Source organism: Manduca sexta, chromosome 7 (assembly GCF_014839805.1).
Source record: "Manduca sexta isolate Smith_Timp_Sample1 chromosome 7, JHU_Msex_v1.0, whole genome shotgun sequence".
In the NCBI taxonomy this organism is placed as follows: Eukaryota; Metazoa; Arthropoda; class Insecta; order Lepidoptera; family Sphingidae; genus Manduca; species Manduca sexta.
In genome coordinates, this window is record NC_051121.1 from 10148696 (window position 1) to 10154548 (window position 5853).

A 5853-nucleotide genomic window follows, 5' to 3' on the forward strand; every position below is an offset into this window, starting at 1 on the left:
GATAAGACAAAAGTCATGTCTAACCACCATGTCAGACCCACCCCTGTCAAGATAGGAGACGCTACACTTGAAGTTGTCGACGAGTACGTCTACCTGGGACAAACAGTCCAATTAGGTAGGTCCAACTTCGAGAAAGAGGTCACTCGTCGAATCCAACTCGGCTGGGCAGCGTTCGGGAGGCTCCGACACATCTTCTCGTCCCGAATACCGCAGTGTCTCAAGACGAAAGTCTTTGACCAGTGTGTGTTGCCAGTGATGACATATGGAAGTGAGACGTGGTCGCTCACTATGGGCCTTGTCAGAAGGTTGAAAGTCACTCAGAGGGCAATGGAGAGGGCTATGCTCGGAGTTTCCTTGCGGGATCGAATCACAAACGAGGTGATCCGCAGGAAAACCAAAGTAACCGAAATAGCCCTTAGAGTTGCGAAACTCAAGTGGCAGTGGGCAGGGCACATAGCTCGTAGAACTGATGGCCGTTGGGGCAGAAAAGTTCTGGAGTGGCGACCACGAACCGGGAGACGCAGCGTAGGCAGGCCCCACGAGATGGACCGACGATCTGGTCAGGGTCGCCGGAGTCCGATGGATGAGGGCGGCCCAGAACCGGTCCCTGTGGCGCTCAATGGGGGAGGCCTATGTCCAGCAGTGGACGACTCAAGGGCTGAAATGATGATTCTATCAATCAAAAGTTCATACTTTTCTTAAATTTTCTAACGTTCCGCTTAACTTCCTTATTTTTTTCTTTCATAAGATCCTTCTTCTGGCTATAACAGACACAATAAAAAAAATAGTGAAATCGGTCCAGCCCTTCACGATGGCGTGACCAAGGGATATAGGGATTCATTTTTATATATATAAATAGATTGGTAATAAGTCGTCGTCTTTTTTAAATGACCGTGTAAAGATATCACAACGTCCTTAAATATTAATACAGAGATAAAATATTTACAGAAAATATACTAACATGCGTATTAAAAACATGCAAATCACGATATGATAAAATATGAAGTATTTTATATTAGTGTTTTGCCACTTTACGGTAAAATGAATTATGGCATGAGCGCAAAACTTTTGTATGATAATCTTCCTAATAGAAAGAAAAAAAATTGTATTCGCACAATATACTGGGACGTACACAAACATTTATAACAAGATACAAAAAAAATAAAAAAATATATCCCCTCTATATAATATAAGAACTCTTTGCTTTAATATTTATGTTTAATATTCCTCATCGAAATATGTAATTTGTTGGTCCAGTGATGGAGCGCCTAAACAATAACATCCAGAACTTTAAAACACATTTTATAAAAATCTGATAAAGTTACAGATCTGAAATCGGTATCTGAAAATCTAAACACGCATCTTTCCCTAATATTTTGTTTTTAATTCCTATTTTCTTTAAAGTCAACAATGCATCCACAATTCTTTAAGTACAGTCAAGCACACAAGTAACTGAACAAATAAAAAATTAAAGCAACTATACAAATTACTACATTAATCCTTGATGTCTTATCTTCCCCCAGTGACTGTCCTGAGGCGAGGTTCGTAACCCATTAGTGGGTAGCCCTCAGCATAGTCACACAATTTCTATAGGTTGCCTTTATGTTATGTTATAGAAGGCAAACGAGCATACGGTAAGTGATCACCGTCGCCCACGAACATTTGCAATACCAGGGGGCAAAGAGTTGCGTTGCGGGCATTTTAGGTAGGCCACAATTCCGGTGTGTTTATAAGAGCCAAACCTTGTAAGGCTACCAGTCAGTGGAATACCAAATAACACTTTGTAATTCATGGTGTTGGATGGTGTTTCTACTGTTTATGGCCCGTCGTATCGCTTACCATCAGGCGAATGGCATGCTCGTCTCGTCATTCAAAACAATAAAAAAGGCTAACAAACGTATGGCATGTAAAAAAATCACAATATTTTTGTCTTTACCTAAAATAAAATATATTTTTAAGTTCAATATAGTGAAAAAGAATTGGTAAGGATATAAAAATACACACACGATTTGAACTTTAGATATATTTAAGCTATTTGCTACTTTACTATAGGATCTTATGAACTCTTTCGAACCTTAATCCCAACTTCAGACTTACCTGGTCCATTATAACTAAATAAACACCTATTAAAGTTAAGAAAGACACAAATGGTTAAAATAGTGATTCGTTATCATTCGCGTTGACCCCAATAGATAAGCAATCTGTTATCATAGATTACGTCAGTACTCATTATAAAACATTTTGCATTAGTTCCCCTACTGATTAGAGTTAATATTCCGACAGGTCAGTTCTGCAAACATATAAAAAATACATAGAAAATAAATAGAAAAAAAATATAAAAAATAAATATAAAATATAAAACTTTACTTTTCAAGTTAATTGCATTTTTAATATTTTTTCTGTCGGCCGTCTTTAGTCTGTTGTTTCCGAACCTCGTCTGTTATTCACGCTTCTCTCTTCATCTCGCTCACTCACGTTATATTCCATTCCATGCATCACACTAGGCTTCTATTCCCATATATATAATATCACGCCCTTTTCCCTTTTCAAGGGTAGACAGAGGTGTTATCACACCTATATTTCGCCAGCTATGTTAGAAAGAGGTTTTTTGTCATAAATTCCAAACACAAACCTAAACTCTGGCCTGTTTAAACTGGCTTTTTTTTATGGATCAGTGACGAAGGTTCTATATGACCCGATTACTGCCGGCTTCCCTTTCGTAATTTATGTTATATCTCATTATCAAATGATTTGCAAACCACATTGATGCATATTAGTTATACTATTTCTATATTGGTACCCTTTCGAAAAATTTCACCCTTCGCCACTGCTGGGTAATTAATACGCAATTTTTATATCTGCCATCAAATAAAAATGTGCACTGTTTTAACTAAACTTCTTTTTTTATATATTACGGCTGCCATCGTTAATTCGGCGGTGATTTTGCCAATGTCGAGTAATAATAGCAGATCCAAAAAAGAGACTATAAAATCAGATCGCCATTTTGTAATTTTTCTTAACTAAACTCATAAACAAAGAGAATTATAATATATATGGACTTATAAAATTGTCTCAATGACGCGTGCAGTGGAGTGTCACGCAATTTGTAATTCAAAGTTCTATATGATGTCACTACTGTGTTTGGTCGTATCGCTTGCCTTCAAGGGAACGGCATGCTCGTCTCAACATTCTACTTTAATAAAAAATACCTTAAAAATAAATTCACCTGCAGTTAAAATATGCATCGATTGACGTAGATCAATTATCTTCTACGTATGCATCGCCCGCGACATACACCAGTCCAATTTACCACTTAAATAGCCAGCAATGGCCAACCGTCATGCCTAGTGACGTCACATAATGCGTTGTAACAGCTTGATTGAACTTTATCGATATAGCATCCAGTGGCGAATCGTCCACACAACCCGATTCCTACCGGCTTCTTTTTTGTCTTTATTTACGTTTGTCTTAGTTTTTGATTTTTGTTAAATTGGCCATGATATGTTAACTAGTGTTTTTATTTGCATCTGGTTAGCTTTTAAAAAAATCACTGTTCGCTACTGATAGCATCATACAAAGGTCTGCGCGTGACTATTTTGACGTGGCGTTTCTAATTAATTAAAATTTGTAAACTAGTTGTTTCGCGCGTCTTCGCCCGCACCAAAGACCTTTATCGGTATTTAAGTCAGACTGCATAACTATCAGTGAAGGGTCCATATAACTCGATTCCTGTCGGCTTCCCTTTGTGTAGACTCTATTTTTTTTTTTTTTTTTTTTTTTTTTTTATGGCAACCGATTCCTCTATACTGAGGAGTATTACTGCCAGTGTCAACTGTCATGTGACGCATTCATGTCTAAAATTATTGTCAAAAATAAAAATTTTAGGGTAAATTTAAGACAATGTGTTACTATTACTAAAGGTGTTAATTAATGATGCATGCAGACACAGAGGGTTAGTTTCAATCATAAATGTATATTATGAATCGTTAGGAATGAAACAAGTGTTTTTATATATATTTTGTTACTTAGGCTGAGGATGGATGATATATTAGCAGGGAGAGGAGCCCCATTATCAACCAACATGTCATAAAAAGAAGGAGATGAGTAACGGGGACAGCTAAAAGTATATGTGGAACGGATCCCTCATCCAGGCCACACTCACATATAGACGAGTCTCTTATGTGTAATTTATATAAGTGCACTGGAGACGAGCAATGACCAATTCTCAACCGAGATATGGTGGCAGAGATATGTTTGCTGAAACGTAATTTGGAAAACCAAGGCCTAGAAGTTATGTAAGGTTGAATTTTGTACAGGTTACCTCCTTTAAGGGTACTAGAGTTCCTCCAACTGGTGTTCCATGCCAGCTCTAGGTCTTGTTTGGCCAAAGTAGGAAGGTCAAAAGAATACACTGAGAAGTACTCATCGTTACCATGAACAATAGCATCTTTGGCTAATTGATCTACTGTTTCATTACCTTTAATACCTATATGGCCTGGAATCCAAGCCACCGACACTTGAATGTGTTCTACATTACATAATTTAATCAAATGCTTAATTTCTAGAGACAGTGGGTGAATACAATTTTTAGCAAAAGGGTTGCTAAGAAGAGACTGGACACAACTTTTAGAGTCGGAAAAATTATAGAAGGCGAAATATTGTTAACTCTGATGTATTTAATACATTCCCTAATAGCTAAAAATTCACCAGAAAATACCGAACAATAGTGTGGAAATTTATATGAAAAGGATATATTGGCATTCCAGTGTAAAAAAGCAACACCAACAGGGCTTTCTTTACTTAATTTAGAGGCATCTGTGAAAAAAATCTTAGCTTGGGGCCAACGTTTCTGAATAATGAGTTTTAATTTAGAATCTGGATTAGCAGTCTGTTTATCTATACCAAGAGATAACTCCACAGAAGGGGTTGAAATTTTAGAGCTAAACTCAACTGAAAATGCTGGATGTATTTTAAATTTATTAATAGCACAAGATATACCTTCTAGCCTCCTGTAACTTTCAATAAGACAGGGTAAGGGTTTATGATACCAGTAAGAGTTAGAAATAATAAATGAATTTAATAATCTAAGTTTAGAGAAAAGAGGATGAGAGGAGTAATTAGATATTTTATAAATATATCTGTCTGACAGATATTGACGTCTGAGATAAAGAGGAGGGTCAGAACATTCCACCTGTAAGGCATTTGTAGGTGAGCTTTTCATAGCTCCAGCTACAATCCTAAGTGCTTTATATTGAACCAAATCTAATTTTTTTAATGCTTTTTTATTGCAGGGAGGCAGCAAAAGGGTGGCAAAATCTAAATGACTCCTCACAATAGCATTATATAATAATCTGAGGGAGTAAGGATGTGCTCCCCACCAGACACCCCTTAAACATCGCAAAATATTAATGTTGCTCACATTTATTAACAATATGGTCTATGTGCGCTACACCATTCATTCTACTGTCAAATATTTTACCCAAAAATTTTACCTCTTTCTTTACTGGAATTAGGGTCCCATTGCACTCAACATCAATATGGGGTATCTGACGTTTTCTAGAAAAGACAACGACTACACTTTTGGAGGCTGATAGGTCTAAATAATTATTATTCAGCCATGAGGATAGTACAGTCATGCCACTTTCAATATTATCCTTTGCTACGCTTATAGAATTATTAGAAGAATAAATAAGGAGGTCATCAGCATACTGTAAGATATTACACACATCCGATATGTTATGATCTATATCGGTAGTGTAAACATCATACAGTAGAGGGCTGATTACAGAACCTTGAGGTAATCCTTTCCATACAGTTCTAGTGGCAGCTTGAATGCCTGGATGTCTCAATGAT

General features: G+C 36.9%; 1 long non-coding RNA gene across 3 annotated transcripts; it reads left to right on the forward strand.

The window, feature by feature from the left end:
* The first annotated feature begins 3763 nt into the window (after window positions 1–3763).
* On the forward strand, window positions 3764–5403 carry LOC119193839. 3 transcript variants are annotated; one of them, XR_005114078.1, is made up of 3 exons: window positions 3774–3952; window positions 4030–5208; window positions 5292–5403. It is a non-coding gene; the product is annotated as an uncharacterized LOC119193839 (long non-coding RNA). The 3 variants fall into 3 exon arrangements; XR_005114079.1 differs by having other exon boundaries at window positions 3775–3952; window positions 4030–5031; XR_005114077.1 differs by having other exon boundaries at window positions 3764–3952; window positions 4030–5403.
* The last annotated feature ends 450 nt before the right edge of the window (window positions 5404–5853 follow it).